We start from the raw sequence: 20511 nt of genomic DNA, 5'->3' as shown, positions 1-20511 counted from the left end.
CTTCTCCTCAATAAAAGGGGTCAGCTCATGCTCTCACTCTCTCTCTCTTCCTGTGGACCCTTAAGGTCAGAGGAGTCATCACAACGATCCCAAACAAAAAGGTATTTGTGTCTCTTGTGTGGTTATTTTGTACAACCCAGTCAGCCCAGTTCAACTGGAGTGACCCCTGAGCTTTTTAGTTGCGAGAACAGAAACCCGGCATCCAACGATTTGATCAATTTAGATATTACATATATACAACATAACAATAATGTATTGAATTTGCTCCAAGTTTCGGTACATTTTTATAAGACAATATTATAGTTGTCCTTGGATTCTCAGCTTAACAAGAAGTTCATGCAACAATATATCAACTGGGCAGTGAACTTGATGTAATTACATCAAACAGAGCTGCTCACTGGAGTCACCAAAAAACTAAGACACTTTCTTGGCTACACGAACAATTCACCACTCTAGTGGATATTGTCACATTCCAGCGAACTCAGAAAGGCAATCTCAAATGCTTCTTTCCAAGAGTTTCAACCAATACAATATGCAAAAGTTGGAAAAACAGCAACCTCAAACTGTTCACTTCAGCCGTGTCCTCAGGCTGAGAAAACTCCTCTCAGTTTGCCAACTTTTCTCAGTCTGGTTCCTTCATGTGCCTTGTAGTTTTGATGTTCATCATAAGTTTATGACATCCATTAAGTATTCTTGCTACAAATCAGAGACTGCAGATGAGATTTGTACATTTCCACCACCTAGTACTTAAAATGTTAATTCCTTCTTGCCCAAGAGCAACTGGAACATCTGGTTCCAAATACAAGTGAAGTCACTGGTGCAGTTCACCTCCTGAATGGGAACGAGATGGGTAAGCTGGAGGGGAAACCAGTGGCATATGTAATGGAAAGCAGGCACAGTGGAAAGAAGGGCAGAGATTTCAGCAACATGCTTCCTGTGGAAAGCTGAGGCGCCAATGGATTCCTATTCCATTTGCAAATGATGCTCATTGATATTAAATAACACTTTATAATTTTGGCCTCTGAACATTGAATAAATCACATGAGTTTTTGGATGAGGAATCAATCAAAATTATTCTGAAGTGGCTTCAAAATTTTGTGTCTTTCTGTCATCATAGCCTTAGGCAATAATGATTAGAACTCTTAGATTGCATGATTCTTAGAGAAAAAAAAATTGTAAAATTTAAAAAAAAATTGATCTGGGCCGTGGTGCACACCTGTAATCCCAACTGTTCTAGAGGCTGAGGTGGGAGGATCACATGTTCAAAGCCACCCTCAGCAACAGTGAGGCACTAAGCAACTCAGTGAAGACCCTGTCTCTAAATGAAATACAAAATAGGGCCGGGGATGTGGTTCAGTGGCCGGGTGCCCTTGAGTTCAATCCCTGGTCAGCCCCCCCAACCAAAATAAATAAATAAATTAATTAATTAATTAATTAAGCAAGCTGAGATTCTGAAAGCTTCAAGAAATGGCTTCTTGATAACAAAATGGGAATTGCAGTTTTGGTAAAATCTTTATAACTTTATATAATCTATTGGTTTGAACTTTTTTTCTTCCTTTTTCCTTCTTTTAATACTGGGATTTGAACCCAGAGAAGCTTTACCACTGAGCTACATTTCCAGTCTTTCTTATTTATTTATTTATTTATTTATTTATTTATTTTTTAAATTTTGAGACAGGATCTCGCTAATTTGCTCTTCATGGAGCTGAGGTACAAGGACAATCTCTATCTTTGAATGGGTTAGAATGGCCTTTCACTTTGTGGGTTGGTTCAGTATATATTTTGGTGCATCCTATTTATTTTCTGCCTACTACTCTAATATTAGACCCAAAGAATGAGACATTTTCTCCAATTCTTATTCACTGTATTCCACCAACATGTCAAATATTACCTGAAACATAGTAAATGAATCATTGATTCAATTTATTATTTATGGTATTATTACAAAGATTATTTTTCCATTTAAGAAAATTTTTTTTCTATTTCAAAAAGAGGAACTAGTTTCAAATCTAGACTACACATGAATGGAAACTATATCATAGTGATTAAGAAAACAGACTCAAGTACCACCCCATATTTATTATATACCAAGCCTGTATCTATCCTGTTTGCATAGAGTAGCTATGAAACCTAAACAAGATAATTAATTCTTGAGAAAAATCTCAGGGGGTGTGGGCCATGTAGTAAATGTTCAATAAATATTAAATGCTTATTTATTTGTTTTATTAAATTGATATGTATTTGTATTATCAATGCTGTAGATTTTAATTCAAGGGACTAAAAATAATTGATAGGATTGATCTTCTCTTTTCTGTTTATAAATATTGAAGGCAGCCATCATCAAAATCAAATATAATATGGTAACAAAATAGCAGTATTTCATTCACAGGCAGTGTCACTTAAATTCAGTGATCATATTAACAATAGCAATCATTTAGTGTGAGTTTCCAAGGTGAATGGCATTAAGTTCAGTCATAAATAATGCCTGGTGTTTGTCCTCATATTTATCATCACTTAATTGTGGAGACTGGACTCCTAAGAAGAGGAAGAGTAATTTAAAGTTGCTTAGGGTAAGTGTTTGCTGAGTAACATAGGATTCAAAATCAAGATACGTTTCAGAGAGCAGAGCATCAGCGGGGAGAGTTATGGAAGTGGTGTTTGGCTCAGGTCTTAAAGACAGCAAGGATGAGACATTTAAAATGCATCATTAGCATAAAAAGAAAACCATGACTTATTTCTAGCTTCCATTATTTTCTCCTAATAAAATATCAAACCATTTTTTTTTCATTTAATTCCCAAATGTTCATGCTTTGTATTTCATTTCTTTAAGACCCATAAGTAGAGATGGGGATGTAGCTCCATGGTAAAGTGCTTTCTACCATACCCAAGGCCCTGGCTTCTTAATCCTCAGGACTGAGAAAGAAAAAAAAAAGGTTCTAATTATAGAAGCTAGATATTCACTCAAAATTTATCTATATTTTGCCTCTTTTGTTATCAGAAAATTGCTTAACTGAAAAACAGATACATGACCTCACTCTCACAGGTTCACTTGAGCATAGAATGAGCCACAACATCCAAGTAGCTTGTCCTAATGTTTCATGTAACTAGATGTCATATGTGAACCTTGCACTTTGGATAATTTTGATAATTAGGAAATTTCTTCTCTCATAGGGTTCTTTGAGAGTTCAAAAATTAAAAATAAAAAAAGTAAACTCTCTTATCTCATTTTCAGGTATATGAATCCCATCTCCTGGGCCAGCCTGGTAAATATGGGATCTTCCCCAAACAGGCTCTGCTTCCCACAGCTACCACAATGGTATAATCAAGGGGGCATATGAAATTGAATTAGATGGAATACTTGTGAGGTATAGAAGGCAGACTGTGAAAGAAGCAGGTATGAAAAGAATTTGAGGCGCATCCAAGGATAAGCTACCAAAATAGATGCAAGAGGGAAACTGGACGCAGAACTCAATAAAGTTGGTAAGATCAGCCTTGAGGACATAGATATCATCTTCATGTCTTCTACAGTACAGAGGAACCAATTGTGCTGGAAACACTAGGGATAAAGGAGACATTTAATAAAAAGAAATGTAACTAAAGAAAATGGCATATGGTAAAATAAAGACAATAGGTAGTTTTAAAATCATAGCTTTCTGATGCAGTCAGATGCCAAGTCAAGCCATATCTCTCAACATCCAGAGTTGAAAGGCTTAGGTATGTTGTATGGATCATCAGTCTTAGCTAGATAGATCACCTTCCCCCAAATTTCTAGAATCTAACTGTAAATATGTCACATATGCGACAGCCTCCATTACTCCTCCAAATATGTTGGCAAAGAAAAGGGGGGAAAAACATGTGTCTTAATCCCAAATAGACATTTGAGAACTTTGACTTTTTCTCCCTTTTTATTACTCTGGTGCTCTGTAAAGCTCATATACTTGTTTTCTTTGTTGGGGGGAATTATCTTTTCTGTTGAGCTTATGGTACACTTTTTCCATAGAATATTCTATAGTATAGACAGGCTATTCACAATACGTGTTCATGAAGTGTTACTTCTCACTTCCCTTTCCACTTCTCCCTTTTTATTTTCCTTAATTATATCTGGGATGGATGGATGGATGGATGGATGGATGGAGAAAAATCTCAGAGAGTCTGTTAGGAGAATCTTCTCTGTAGAGCAGAAAACAATAGTCCCTATGAAGTTTGGCAAACTTTGTAAGCTTTCTACAATATTTCTTCACTATTTACCAAGTTTCATATTTGGAAAGATTCTAAAAATATTGTAAGGATAACATATATTTGTAGGCAAGAAAATAAGTGTTTAATATACTGATAGGCAATGAGTTTGTAAGCCACATTCCACCAGCTGGTTAACTTTCAGATGAAATATTGGATTTTGTTATTTGGAACATTGTATCTAGTACATCCAACTGATTCTGTTTTTTAATACGAGGAAGTAGTTAAAAGCAAAGGTTTAAGCATTTGAGTAAAAATATAGATTTTGGAATGCTGTTCATGTCACATTCTAGATTTTGTCACTTACTTATTCTATAACCTCAAACAGATTAGCCTTTCAGCCTTAGATTCTTCATTTGTATATGTCAAGAAAATAGTTTTGGGATATTAGATAGAGTAAAAGACAAGAGATGTTCGTCAATATTTTTTTCCTTTTCTATTAACTAAATATAAGCATGTGACAAGAGGGGAGGCAGAAAATATGTTCTTGGCTGTCTTTGGTTTTCTACAACATAGCTTCCTAAACAGAGGATGGTATGTGTCTTTGAGACTAAATAAAAAAGAGAAATTGAATTTAAGTAGAAAAAGCAAAGCACGACAAAACAAGAGTAGATTGTAATAAAAATTTGAGGAACTTTCAAACCTCAAGACTAAGGACTCATATTCTACCATCAATCCCCAGGTTGATGATGCTAATGAGTCAGAAAGAACAAAATATTAGAGAAAAAAAAAGATGTAATAAAAATTCTCAAAGAGGTTAAGGGGTAGGAACGGACAGACCATGTCTGCAGAAACAATGAGGAAAATCTCTGAAACTTTTAATCAGGAATGAGAGTTAAATGAAATATTATAGAAGATTCAGCCTCCATTCCCAAATAATTGCAAACAGTTTTTTCAAACAGTGACCTGCGATTACAGGAGGCAGCATCTTGTTTTTTGTTTTTTTTTTTTTTGTTATCCAATGTGGTGTCAACCAGCCCTGCTTTGGGGATTTTGGAAGAGATGACTCAGCCATCTAGAGACTCCGTAGGGTTAGGGTCTTGGTACAATAATAAGCCACAAAATATGTTCTAATCTTGGGAAAGAAGCAAGGGAAATACTGTATTTACAAGTGGGTCAGTGCTTTGATGGTAGAGGTGGCTCACCCCAGTTAAGATGCTCACTAGGCTGATACAGCAGTTGAGTTACTTTTCCATCATCATCGTCATCAATATGAATAAGCAAATGAGAATGGAAAAGCAGCCTAATTAGTACCATTATTAGGATTATATTATATCAAGGGATACAAAGCACAGTTCTAGACACGAACCAACATTCACACGTAGTAGCTACGGTTAGGTATCTGGTACAAAGAACACTGGGCACTTAAATATACGTCCATTGCTATCAACAACATTGTCAGTATATCATCACCACCACCACATCATCATCACTATGATAAGAACACTGAGAACCTACAAAGGAGAAGAACAGTTTTCAAAAATGCACACAGCATGTCCCAATGCATTTGAAGAAGAGCTGGGTGGTGAAAATAAAGACCCCTGAGTCTTTAGGACACCTAAGTTCTATTTTGCTGCATTTGATTCTTTGGGAAGTTAACAAAGTCTAGCTTGACATTTGTGTAGCCTCCCATATTTGAAAAATCAAATATACCTCTAAAAGCTACAATCAATTGTGGATTTTTTTCTTGATTATCAGAACTGATTATATTCAGCTGTCAGACTGAATGAATGCCAACATCTGCTCCTCTGCATTTAATTTTCCTAAAAGGAAAAACTCATCTGTGTACCAAAGTGTCAGAAATTAAAAGTACTGAGTATATACTTCTGGAAGGCAAGGCTGACCTTTATCTCTCTGGCCTGGCCTGTAGAACCCTCTCTAATTGTATTTCCAGCCTATAATGGCCTAGGATTTAGCTTGGGGTTCTAGCAGTGTAAGACTTTCATGAATTCCATCAACTGATGGTATAAATTTTCACAAAAACACAGAAATAATAAATATCAATTCACTCCTCAGCCAACTTAACTATTACCTATATTAGAAACAATATTATCTATTATCTATATTAGAAAAAAATGTAGCCAGAGTGAGCATGAATTAGTCATGCTCACCTGGGTCCTTTTGAGTTTTGCATAATTTGAAATGCCAGGCATGGCTTCCAGTATAGAAAGAAAGAAAAAAATGCTAAAATTTCAATCTTCCCTTGCAGCTAATAATGGATGTGTGTTTTAGGTTCTGTAAGCCATGATCTTATGAGCCAGCAATTTGAAGGCACAGGAAGAGTGGTGGTAGAGGCTCTGGGTTCTGTAGTTTGGGGTGTTGGTGGAAGCTACTAGAATGCTACAGAGACACAAAGTTATTGGTTAGGGATGGCTGCAGTTCCATGAAAAGTTAAATCTGGAAGGTGGTCTGAGAGTTATTCCTGTTAACTCAGCTTATAGCAAATGTCTGAAGCCCTCCCAAAGGTTCAGAGAAATACTCAATGAATGTATTAAAACCTTCTCTGATTGCATGCTGCAGTAGATACAAAGTCCTGAAATATAAAATGGAGTAGTCATGAAAACATCTATTAACAAAGACTTTCAGTTGTATTACTTGAATTTAGAAAAGGAGGAAGTATTGTGCACTCCTGAATTTAGAAAGAGAGAGAGAGAATGAATTGCATCAATAATAAAAACATTCAGAGACAAATAACTAACCTAGCTGAAACCAGAGGCTCCAATCATGCCATAGCAGTTAATATCCCTCCATTTTTTGGCTATTTTTATTATCTTAACATTGAAGTTATGGGGTCTCCAGCTGGGACAGTGCCCACCAATATTCTCACAGATGAACAACAACAGGAAAATAATTTAACCTTCTCAATAGAACCAACAGTTGGAATCCTTTGCTCTCACCAGCTTTATGTGCCTACCACTGAGCTAAGTCAGCATGGTCAGGATAGTGGAAAGATCAGATCCACAGACTTGAAGCACAATTGCAGACAGAATGCAAGGATAAAGAGAAGAAGCAGTTGTTCCCTAAGGCAAATAGAACTCTATTCCCAGAATAAGGAGTCAGGATTGAATAGCTCCAAACACATAATATTTCTAGGCACATAAGGGTATTCTGCTTGCATTTTGATATAGTCATAATGTAACAAGGAGAGGACACATCACCCTGAGCACAAACTTCAATATGGTGCCATTTTTTGACAATTATTAGGATGCTATATTTACTGGATTTTTTTAAGCTGTAAACTTGGAAAAACAACAAGACATTAGAAAACATGCTTTCAAAGCAAGACATTGATGCAAATAGAGAAGCTGGTGAAAGGAAGGTGCTTTCTGCTGTTGTTTTAGTTGTTGTTGATTTTTTTTTTTTTTTGCAGGACAATTATCCCAATAAATATTATTGGCAGTGCCATGGTTCAGCACCTTCCCCATGTCCTCAGATGTTACTGTGAGAAAAAATCCAATCCCTTCATATACTTCTCCTCTCAAAGCACCAAGAATCCCTTCCTCTTCACCATGAAAATGAACAACCCCCATGATAACAATGCTGAATAGTCGGAATATATCTATTTAAAAATAACTGTAATAAACATTAGTTACCCTCCCGAGGCTCACAAGGTGAGAGAAGTCTATTATTATTATTAATAATAATAATAATGATTTTTTTAAATCACAACCAGAAAAGGCAGAGAGATCACATTTACTCCAGAGGGCTTTAAGTCTAGAAGTTGAAGCCTGAATTTATTAAAAATGTATATCTATACAAATACACTCACACTTGTACATGAACCTACGCATATGTTTCAATCAGATCTCTTAATTATTCAGAAGAAGAGCTCTGGGTAATCCAGCTAACTTATGACACCATAGCACTTACTCTAATTTATACTTTACAAACAAGCCTAAATATATCCTCCCCTGAGCAAAGACAGTAATTCAACTTGTGCTCACGGAGGAACTTAAGGTAACATTTTCTCTCTGTGGTTAGAAATTATGCCTAATATATGCAATGTTTCTCTTTTGTAATGCTAATTAAAACAAAGATTGAAGGAGGCAACTGATTCAGGTTGAATATGCTGAACTCCTGCCCCACCCTTCATTTTCATCAAAACAGAATGCTACCCTGGCTTTCATCTGTACAGAGGGCTACATCTTCTTCCTTCCATTTTTATATGTAACAGTTTTGAAAAGGAATATTTGAATGTGATATCAAATATTAATTGTCAGTTCTGTTTCCTGGCTATTGAGTGGACTCCTTATGTATTTTGAATATTAATCCCTTATTAGATGTAAAGTTTGCAAATATTTCCTCCCATTCCATAGACTCTGTCTTTACTCTATTAATTATTTCCTTTGCTTTGTAGAAGATTTATGGTTTAACATAGCTCCATTTGTCTATTTTTGCTTCTGTTCCCTGTGCTTTGGGGGCATATTAAAAACTTCATTCCCTTACTAATGTCAGGGAGCTTCCTTCTTTTATTTTCTTTTAGTAGTTTTCAAGTTTCAGTCTTGTGTTTCACTCTTTTCATAAAAAAAAAAAATGTGAGATAGGAATCTAATTTTTTTTTTGGTACCAGAAATTGAACTCAGGGGCACTCAACCATCAACCACTGAGCCACATCCCCAGCCCTACTTTTTATTTTATTTAGACAGGGTCCCACTGAGTTGCTCAGCGCCTTGCTCAGGCTGGCTTTGAACATGTGATTCTACTGTTTTAGCCTCCCAAGCCACTAGGATTACAGGCATGTGCCAACCTGACTGGCTAGGATCTAATTTTTGTGTATTGGTGTCCAGCTTACCCAATATCATCTACTCAAGAGACTATGTTCCTTTATTATGTATGATTGGCATCTTTGTAACTTGGTTAAAAAAAAAGTGGGCAAAAGGCTTGACTAGATATTTCTCCAGAGCAAACATATAAAAGCTCAACAGGTATGCCCAAAAAAAAAAAGTTCCACATCATTAATCATCTTGGAAATTGTTATTAAAACCATTTAGTTATCACCTTACCCTAAAATCATAGTTGTTATCCAAAAGACAAGTGATAACAATTATTGGTGAAGATATAAAGAAAAGGGAACCCTTGTACACTCTTGGAAATGTAAAATATTATAGCTATTATGGGAAACAGCATGAAGGTCTCTCAAAAACTTTAAAATAGAAATATTGTATTATCCATCAATACCTCTTCTGAGTATACATCAAAAAGAATATGAAATCAATATGTCAAGGAGTTGTCTGCACTCCAGTATCCATTGGAGCACTATTCACAGTAGTAATGAAATGGAATTGCCTAAGTCTCTATCAATAGATGAATGAGATAAAGAAAATATGGTGGACACACACACACACACACTCACACTGGAATATTATTCAACCTTAAAAAGGATGGAATCCTGTTACTTGTGACAAGATGGATGATCCTGGAGGACAACACATTAAGTGAAACAAACCAGGCTCAAAAGGACAAAGAACATGTGAGTTATGAGGAATCTAAAATGTTGAACTCATCAGAGTAATGCAGCATGGTTGTTACTAGGAGCTAGGTTGATGTGGGGCTGGTTGGTGCTTGGGGATATAAAATTTAAAAAAAAATTCAGTTAGATAAAAGGAACCCATTCTAGAAGTAAATTGTACAACATGATGACTCTTGATAATGAATTCTGTGCTTGAAAATTCCTAAGAGAATAGATTTTCAATGTTTCCACTGCAAAAAATGGGCTGCGGAGTTAAGTATGTAAGGTATTACTTATCTTGGTTTAGCCATTCCTCAAATGAATACATTTTTCAAAACATCATGTTGTGTAGCATACACACTCACACATAATTTGTGTGTATAGATATACACACAATTATGTACCTTGCAAGAGCAGTAGGAGCAATAGCAGAAGAAGCGTCAGTGGTGGTGATAATGATGATTGTGACAAAATCAGTAACTGTACCAGGTAGTACCAGCATTAGTAGCACTAGTAGTACTAGTTATAAGAGCAGCATCAGCTAATTCTCTCAGGGAAAGGTATGCTTAAGTTGTCCAAGCACGTAGTGAAGTATTTTACATATATAATTTCTTCCTTCCTTCCTTCCTTCCTTCATTCCTTTCTTTCTTTTTCTTTCTTTCTTTTTTTTTTTTTTTTTGATACCAGGAATTGAACTCAAGTGCACTTGACCACTGAACCACATCCCTAGCCCTATTTTGTATTTTATTTAGAGACAGGGTCTCACTGAGTTGCTTAGTGCTTTGCTTTTGCTGAGGCTGGCTTTGAACTCACGATCCTCCTGCCTCAGCCTCCCAAACCCATGAGATTATAGGCATGTGCCACTGCGCTTGGCAGGATAGATTAAATGCATTTTTTTCTTTAGTACTTTTTGGTTGTCAGTAGACCTTTATTTAATGTATTTATGTGTAGTGCTGAGAATCGAACCCAGTGCCTCATACATGCTAGGCAAGCGCTCTACTACCGAGTTACAATCCCAGCCCCACAATTTCTTTTCATCTTTATCTACATATGCCCATTTTGCAGATACAGTAACTGAATCTAAAAATTGTTAAGTACTTTCCCGACACCAGATCACTAGTAAGACATATAATCAAATCTAAACTTCCCAACTTGGAAACAACATTCTCTAAATGCAAAAGGAAACATCAAAAATGTGAGGCAAAAAGTGTAACCTAGCTAACCAGGGTCACCAGATACTCAAGAAGATAACTGCTTGAGTCAAAATGATTCAAAACAAATCTGGTGACTTGCCCACACCTGAGTATCAGGATGCACCAAGTTCATGATTCAGGCTGCCCATGCCAGCAAAAAAGAGCCAAGAGATCCTAATATTAGCACCCAAGCATGCTCCTGGTCAGGAAACCACCACAGTAAAAAACAAGGTCAACATCAGCACTTGGCCAAGTAAATGAGAGCAGTGGTTGAACCAACACAGATGTTGTTCTCTCAGTCACGTGTATTGAATAGATGCTGATGCCCACAGGACCCCTCCCAGAAAATAACAACTCTCATTTTCTCACAGGATCATCTCTTTACCCGCTTGGATGAGGCTGCTGAGCTGCATTTTAGGCTAAATCCTCACAGCGGAGTTCCAGACAAAATTCATCTGCTCACCCCTGATCCAAACTTATTCTTTAACTTGAAATTTGAGGTTGAGGCTATGAGATATTGTTCCAGTCTGGTTTCTTGAGGGACAGCAAAAACTTTTAGGTTCTCTATTCTTTCTTGTGGACTTAATAATAGAGAAAAATCAGGCTGGAGAGGTAAATGATTTTTTTTTGCATGAATTGCAGCATAGGAAGGGTTAGAGGAATCCCACCATTTCTTGTTTCTCTTTCCTATCTTATGTTCCCTTGCTCATATTCTTTGTTGGTAATAATATCTGGATTTTTAAAATATAGATAAGTTGGTTTATTTTATGTAACTTGAAAAAAAATCAACTAATATATTTGATTTAAGCAACTCGTTACCTTATAAGTTATATATAATATGTACATATTATATGTACATAAGTTATATTATTATTTTGAAGAATAGGCTAAGGCTTTCTCAAAAATATGTTCTCATCCTTTATAAAAATGAAAGACAGGGAACCTTGCCAAGACTTATAATAGGCAGACATCTGGACTAGGTAAATTATATTTAACCATGGAAGATTATATTCTGGAGCTTAATCAGATAACTTTTATTCATTTCAGAATGTCGCTTTACAAAAATTTAGGATGTACTATATTTCATATTAACAAATGCCTCACATCTCCTTACTTTACTGAATATGAATACATCATGAATGTGCAATTTAAAAATTCAACAAAGACGAGGAAAAGCAGTTGACACAATCTATCACCTTGTTCAAGTATAAAATTTAGTTTTAATTACACTAATTAGAAAATAGACTCTAAAAACTGTGCATAATTTTTAACAGGCTAGCAACATAACTTTTTATGTTTCATATTCAGTTACAGAACTGTGAAATTCCCCATTGGTACCATTGCTAATTTATAATCCTCATACTTATAAAGTTACATTAGCTTTTATACACACACACACACACAATTGCTTTTCTTTATGTGATGCCCAGGAATTGAAAGATAAGTAATTGATGAAGATTCTGCAAGATTGTGTTTGCTCTATAATGTACCCTAGGAATAGTTACCTACTCTGAAAATAATGGGATCCATATTTTCAGTATTTTTGGTTACTGACTCAAAGCCAGTTGGATTTCCAGTCTTGATTATGTTGTCAGGTAAGATTTTGAGAACCATCAATATCCTTTTTGTTGAAACCATCATGTCACCATCAACAGAGATATGATGAATAAAATCATCTAAATAGTTGAAAATAAAATCATGAAAATAAATAGATTTCTGTTTATCCATTATGTCAGAATGACTGGTTACATCCACATATTAATTCAAACACTTTTATTGGCATTTTTCAGGTGGAATGGAAAAATGTGTAGGTTATAAGACACACATGGGAATCACTCTGGAGCAGTGATTTTCAATTGAAAAAATTCACCTATACCCTCTAGGGATCATTAGGAAATTTTTTGAGACTCTTTTTTTTTTTTTTTGGTAATTCAGTATAACTGGCACTTAGGAACTGCTAAGCATCCCACAATGCTAAGGATAATCTTGCATAACCAATAACTTTTCCATGTGACATGCAAACGGTGCTGAGGTTGTGGTGACCCTGCTGCAGGTGTCCACTGTGCACTCTGTCAGTAGTTTCCTTTTTACCTTATTTTCTTGCCTGATGACTGAGTGAGAAGGAAGATTCCTATTTTGTAGCAGCTGACTATAAAAACACCTAAAAAAGGTTCAAACTACAAAGTGGATTCAGATGTGAGAATCTTGAAGACAAAAGGGAACTTTTCAAATCACATGAATCATTATATGTATTTTTTTTCTTGCCAAGTTGCTTCTCCTTTGGTCAGATTATTCTGTTTTACTCCAGAATGAATGGGAAACAGCATGATTTTTTTTTCTTTAAATTTAATAATGGCTATTGAAAACAAGAGGCACTAAAGTGGAAAGGGCTAAGATTATTCATCTGTGAATTAAACAATGCTTTTTCATAGAGCACTGCTGTAATTTAGATTTGCTTGTCCTCCAAAATGACCATTTGGGGGGAACTTTTAACAAGACAGTTTTGGAAGCAGAGACCTCTTGGAGGTAAAACCTGGAGGGAGGTCTATAGGTCACTGGGGACATGCCCATGAAAGGGATAATGGTACCCCAGTCCCTGGCTTCCTCTTTGGCATATGTTTTAGTCAGCTTTTCCAACTGTAGCCAAAAGACCTGAGAAGAACAATTTTAGATGAGGAAAAGTTCATTTGGGGCTCCTAGTTCTACTGACTCCATTCCTTGGGGCCAAAGGGGAGGCAGAATATCATGGTGAAAGTGTGTAACAGAAGAAAACAGCTCAGTACATGGCAATGAAGAAACAGAGACAATGTTCCTCACCAAGGACAAAATATATATCCCAAAATCACACTCTCAGTGACCCACTTCCTGCAGCCACACCTTGCCTGCCTATAGTTACCACCCTATTAGTGGATTAACACAGAGATTAGGTTATGCCTCTCATAACCCAATCATTTCACCTCTAAACTTTCTTGTATTATCTTTCACATGAGTTTTTGGAGGACACCTCTTATCTTACCATAGCAGTGTGTGCTCTCTTTATCTCACACATATTTCCACAATTAGCATCTGCTGTGAGACAGTGCAACCAAGTGGAAATCTCTCCAAAGATTTCACAATGTTATTTGGTCTTTCAACTTCCAAACTGGGACTGTGAGCTAAATAAACCTCTTTTCTTTACAAAATTATCCTGCTTCTGCTAATTTATCATAATAACAAAAACCTGACTAAAAGAGAATATAATAAGTTTATCTCAAGGTCCTTTAAAGACTTTTGATAATTAGATTATTTGAGATCATTTAAATATAAAAATATATAATAATATTTTTGTTGGCTTTTTAAGATACATTGTTATATTTTTCATGAATATAATTTTCAAATTAATTAAATTTATGACAAAAATAGGTAATTTTATTTTAGCTTTGTATTTGTAAATTATGTCTTATATTAATAATTTGCCAGGACAGAGAATTCTTTCATCAACTGGAGTAATTTAATTGGTAACACTTGAAATGTCATGGCCCCATGCAAGAAAGCATTATTTTTGCTTGAGACCCCAAGCAGGGATTGACTCTCTCCATTAAAAGGTGAAACTATAAACCTTCCCAAGAGACAGTGTGGCAGAACATGCTGCCTATGATGGAGAAGCTGACACATCATGACCAATGTTTCAGAACACAAAATAGCTACAGTGTAGCAAAGCCCTTCCCAGCCTTGCGAGTAAACTAGGCTTGTATCTGACAAAGCATATTAGAAAAAAAGCAAAGTCTTTGTGGGAATCAATGGATAATAACCATATTTAAAGGAAATTTTACACTAATGCTGACCACTTCCTTGTTTAAGTATACAATTCACTACTCTGATAACTTTCACCCTCTGCTGAAGATCAGAAAATAAAAAAAAAAAATTTAGCAAACGCACAAACAATAATTAGTATGATAATAAGAGCCATGATTTTTCTTCTCATCCTCATGAGCAATTTTCTGATATAAATTTTTGTCGTCTCTTAAAAAATCTGTCAATAATATGACCCTAAATTATTCATCTGTTTCCTGTGTCTCTTTTCCAATTTCCCTTTTCTAATTTTCTCTCTCCTTTCTTCTCTTATGTGCATAAAAAATTCACAATTTTAAGTTTAATTCACTTCTAAAAAGATTAGAAAAAGTGATGATGATTCACAAAACATTCACAATTTTAAATTGAATTCATTTATAAAAAGATTAGAATGAAAAAGTGATAATGATTCACACAAGTTCAACATCCTAAACTAATATGCATTTTCCTACTTTTTCTGTTTCCTCTTCCTGTCTCTATTTTAACAGTGTGAATGTAGTTTTAATTCTCATTTAATTCTAAATTATTCAAATTTTGTTCCCTTACTACATAATATTTTTGCTTACTTTATAATCTCTGACATTACAATTTTAACTATATAATTTTCAGTATATAGTTCAGTCCAATTTAATTACAAATTTAATACACTAAAGAATGTGTCAGTTAAACTTTTTTGCTTCACTTTTAGATAAAGATGCTCTTTACATTGTTACTCATACTATGCCATTGAGATGTTTATAAGAATTCTCCAGTAGCAAATCAGGATTACTCCATCACCATATGTAATTTGTTTTTTTTTTTCTTTTTCTTAGCTTCATAAACAACCAGATTGCATGCAGAAAATATTGTATCTGTAATGCAAGATTCCAGTAATATATAAATATTCTCATCTGTCCTAAGTACTACTTTTGTTATTAATTTTCATTAATTCACATTTTACTTTTTTTTTTTTGTTCATTGGAGTTTGCCATAGTGGGACTGATGTTTAGATCTACCTCAGAAAAGTTCATCCTGATAGCCAGAGTTTCTTTAGCCACAATTTTTATTGTACTTGATATTCATCAACTAATAGCTGAGGATGAGAGAAAAATGTACTCTCAGCTTCCAGCAGTTTGAAACTTGCAGACAAAACCAGTTATAAATTCAGATGACTATGATAGATGTGAAACTTGATAAACAACAAGAAGGACCTTCCAGCAATGAATGTTCAGTAATGAGGAAGTGTGGCTCAGTTTTTGAAGAAAACAACAGCTTGGGGAAAGAGCTTCATCCAAGATGGAGGAAACCAAAACAAGACACAAAGAGAGAAATCAGAGACTTGGTTCTAATGATCCAAGGTGGCCCATGTAGCCTCAAAAATGATAATGCAAATGTCTGAGCACGTTTGCCCATGGGCTTGTTTATTTTTAAGTGGTTCAAAATCGTGGGCAGATTTTAAGAGGCATCTTGAATCAGTTTGTTGTTGTTTTGTTTTGTTTTGTTTTGTTTTGTTTTTGTTTTAATGTAGGCTTGGAACCATGTGTACAGGGGATGAAAGCAGAACAATGCAATTCTCTTTTACAACAGGGAAACTGGGAATTCTCAAAATATAAATTTGTTCAGTTAATAAATAAATTGGGATAAGATCTTTTCCCCCCCAGTGAGATAGAACTGGGATCTAAGTACTATGCAGGTACATATATGAAGCAAAATGACTTGAAGGTCATTATACTACCACTTCTCCAAACTTCCAGATTTTTCTTTTTGTTTCTTTCACTTTTTTTAAAAAACAAAATGTTTTTGTTTTTATTTGATAAAAAATAATTGCACATATTTATAGAATACAACATGATGTTTTAATACATGTGTACATTTTAGGATTATCAAATCAGGATAATATCTATCACCTTGAATACTTATCATTTCTTTGTGGTGAGAACTTTTAATATGCTCATTTTAGCTATTTTAAAATAGACAACCGAATTCCCATTTCTCACATCTTTAATCTCTTTCCCTTCCTTTTTCCCACTGCTGTCCTGTGCTTAGTCATTTTTCATCCTTCTTTCCTCCTTCTCTCCCTCCCAAATTCCCTCTATTTTCCTCCCTCCCTCTCTCCCTCCCTTCCTCTTCTTGTCTTCCCTCTCTTCCTGATGGTGGTGCTGGAAGACTTTTTTTTAAAGTATATTATTACCATTGTGTTGAGAATATTTTGCATGTTTTCTATCCTATGAATATGTTTTTGATTTTGCAGTAAAGTCCGGCTAGCTACAGGTACAATGTTGTGGAACAGATCTCTAGAACTTATTCATTCACCTTGATTAATGGAAAGTTTATGCACATTGATTTATATCTCTTTATGTACTCCTACAACTTAACCTCCGTTCCACTCTGTTTCTGAGAGTTGATGACTTAAAACATCTCAAATACAGGAAGTCATGAGGAATTTCACATTGCTGTGGCTGGCTTATTTCATGTAACATATGATTCATTCACATTTTCATGTATGGCAGGATTTCTTTCTTTTAAAGGATTGAATAATATCCCATTATGAATTATAAGATGTGTATATCACATCTTCTTTATCCACTCATTAATGAGCATTTAGGAAGAAAATCTATATTAATTAAAACAATTGGTTCCAGCATAACAATACCCATCTGTTTTTATATATATAGACATTGATGGTCTTTATTTTGTTCATTTATTTGTATGTGGTGCTGAGAATTGAATCCAGTGCCTCACACATGCTAAGCAAGAGCTGTATCACACAGCCACAACTCCAGCTCTTCTATCTATTTTCTTAAACTTGCACTTAATTCTTGTTCCCTTCCTTTTCCAACCACCATACTGTGTGACAAATAGTGATTAAATACCTAAGGCAGATTTAATGTGGCAAAATGTCTGTCACAAAACATATATCTTTCTTTCCTTTATAGGATTCTCTCCAACCAACATGATGTCTCTCTTCATACTTCAGATGAAGAATAAATTACAGGTATTTAGGGCATATGTGTATATGTGTGTGTGTGTGTGTGTGTGTGTGTGTTTGAAACTAAAGTACTGAATGAGGAAAAAAGGAAAGGAGATCTGATTTGCCTTTGACAATTTAATGATGCTGACGAGAATACATCGAGAGACTTGTAATTTGAAAATGGAAAACTATGATTTTATAAAAATTATTGTATAATCCTGATTGTTATTCTGCTCCAACATGAATCCACAAGAGCTTTTTCAGCCCGGAGTTTCCAAATGCATGTATCTTGTTGATCTGCAATAACATACAGTTTTTACACTGTCAATACCTAGAGTGAGATGTAAAGCATATTCAGGATTCAGTTTATGATTTTAGCTATGGTTTCTTCTCACATTTCTTGTTAAAATTTCTCTAAGCAGAAATTAAGTCTTCCACATGCTTTAAAATATCCATTGCTCCAAAATTCTGCCAAAATATATTTGAAAATTTAGACAGAAGAACAAAACTGTTTTTTTTTTCCCACATCTAAGAGAACTGGTGATGGGAGAGTAAGTGAATCACAGTTAGCTTTCATGGAAACATAGACTATGTAACATGGCTTCATGTCAGACAAGGATGGGGAAATGATCCTGAATCCTTTCTGGACACACTGATAAGCAGAGAGAGAGAGCAGCAGCCACGTTTGAGCTGGGTCTACCTAGAAGAAAAGTTCAACATCATAGCAATTGGAGTAGATGTATAGATTTCTTGTTTTTAGAGAGAAAACCTTGCCCCTTTTTCCGTGTAACACTCAACATCCCATTTCCCAAGAATACCCTCAATTCAGGGCGACTCAAGACAGTTGGCAAAGTTAGCCTCACACCAAATTCCAACTACTGCATCACAGACACATATAAAAAGACCTGCAAATAAAAGATAACTCTCATATGTATCCCATCTACATCAACAACTAATATGAACTGGCTTACAAGTGTTACAATAACACCGTGTCATGCAGGTTATTCTTTAAGATGATGAATGAGGAAACATTGATGCCTAAGTCCAAGTTGCTACAGATTATAAAAAGAGCCAGATCTGAAATATAAGTACCTTGGACCACATGGAAAAGTATATACATCTTCTTTGTTCTGGTCAATGGAAGCACAAGGCAGAAACAGCCAATAACATGGGTTTCCTATTTTATAAAAAGCAAAGCAAAGCAAAAAAAAAAAGAAAAAAAAAAAAAGCTGGAATTTTAGACCTGGTACTTTAAGGGGAAAATCCAGGCAGCCTGAAAATTTGAAGCTTCATCTCTTGAAGGTAGGAATAGAGAAAGGGTGAGAGATAAAGTTTTAATCAGTGACAATCCAAGCTCAATTACTCTAGTCTTACAAATCTCAAAGTTTAAAGGAGATTGGAAACCTTCCAATGCCAAAGGTATCTGCCTGTTTAGTGAGATGCTATGCACATGGCTGAGGAATAAAGCCATTTATGGACAAGAGATGGAAATAAACATACAGATGGAAAAATCCTGCCATAGTAGTTAAAAGCAAACAAATAGCAAACTGATATAAATTCAAGTCCCTGTATGACTATTCATTAAGTATGCAATCTTGTGTGTATCTTTTTAATTATTTCAGTGTTTAAGGTTTTGTATATTTTTAAATTTGAAATGAAAAAAAAAACAGACAATGTTTGCTACCTGTAGCATTTTTTTTTCAGGACCATTCACAGGTACCAGTATCTGTGGGTGCTCCAGTTCTTTATATAAAATAAGATAGTATTCACATATAACTTATGCATATCATCCTGTTTATTTTAAATCATCTCTAAGTTACTCATAACATGTAAAACAATACAAATCATATAGAAACATTTGTTATACTGTATTGCTTAAGGAATAATGACCAAAAATTATCTGGCCCTTTTCAGTACAGATACATGATTTTTCCTGATATTTTCCATCCAATTTTCAGATATAGAACCTCTAGATACTGATGGCCACTTGTATAGAAATGATACTGAGATGGTTTCTCTAAAGTTCTACTAAACTGATTTGGTAAAGTATTCAGCAATATGCCTTGCCTTTTGTAGTGCTCAAAACAATCAAAGGCAGTTCTTACTGTTAAGGCAGATGTCAGTTTTGCTTTAAATGCAGTGTGTGTGTGTGTGTGTGTGTGTGTGTGTGTGTGTGTGTGTATAACGTCAAAAAATATAGAAAAAGTTTAATTATTTTTAATAGTGGATGAGTTAGGAATTTTATTTCATTATTTGAGAAAGAGAAACATAAATAGAAAGCAAAACAATATGTTTTAAAACAAGTGAGCTTTCTAAATAGCAGCAGATAAGAGTGATGTATTTGTGGCAAAACTTGTGTGCTTTGATAATTTTTGTTAAGGTAGCAAGCAAACATTTATTTATTTATTTATTTATTTATTTATTTATTTATTTATTGTCTTAAAGGGGCCTAATTTGCTTGTCAGTCCGTGATTTCAATGACTACTACTTCTACTTCCCATTTGGCCTTGCACCAGTGAATTCCCCCTTGGAATCTCAATTTCCTGTCCTAAAATATATGTGAGGATAAGATTTAAATGTGTTTCAAGGACTCAGCTACAACTGTGTTTTTAAAAACTATGTTTTTGTGTAGGACCAAATTTCAGAAAGCCTCATTTATACCATCTAAGAGCAGAGCAGGTGGTTCTAGGGAAAGATAGAGGTAAAGAGAATAAGGAAGGTCCCATAAATCATAGAGAACAGAATGTGCTGCTAAAAAGCATTGTAATACTTAGGACAACAGAATTACCCTTAATGTGAGCAGGGTTTGACCTTCTATGCTTTGCTAAAACATGTACTCAAATCCCAATGTC

This window comes from Spermophilus citellus (genome assembly GCF_964194105.1).
Source record: "Spermophilus citellus genome assembly, chromosome: 18".
Lineage (NCBI taxonomy): Eukaryota > Metazoa > Chordata > Mammalia > Rodentia > Sciuridae > Spermophilus > Spermophilus citellus.
Note: the sequence above shows the minus strand (reverse complement) of the source record.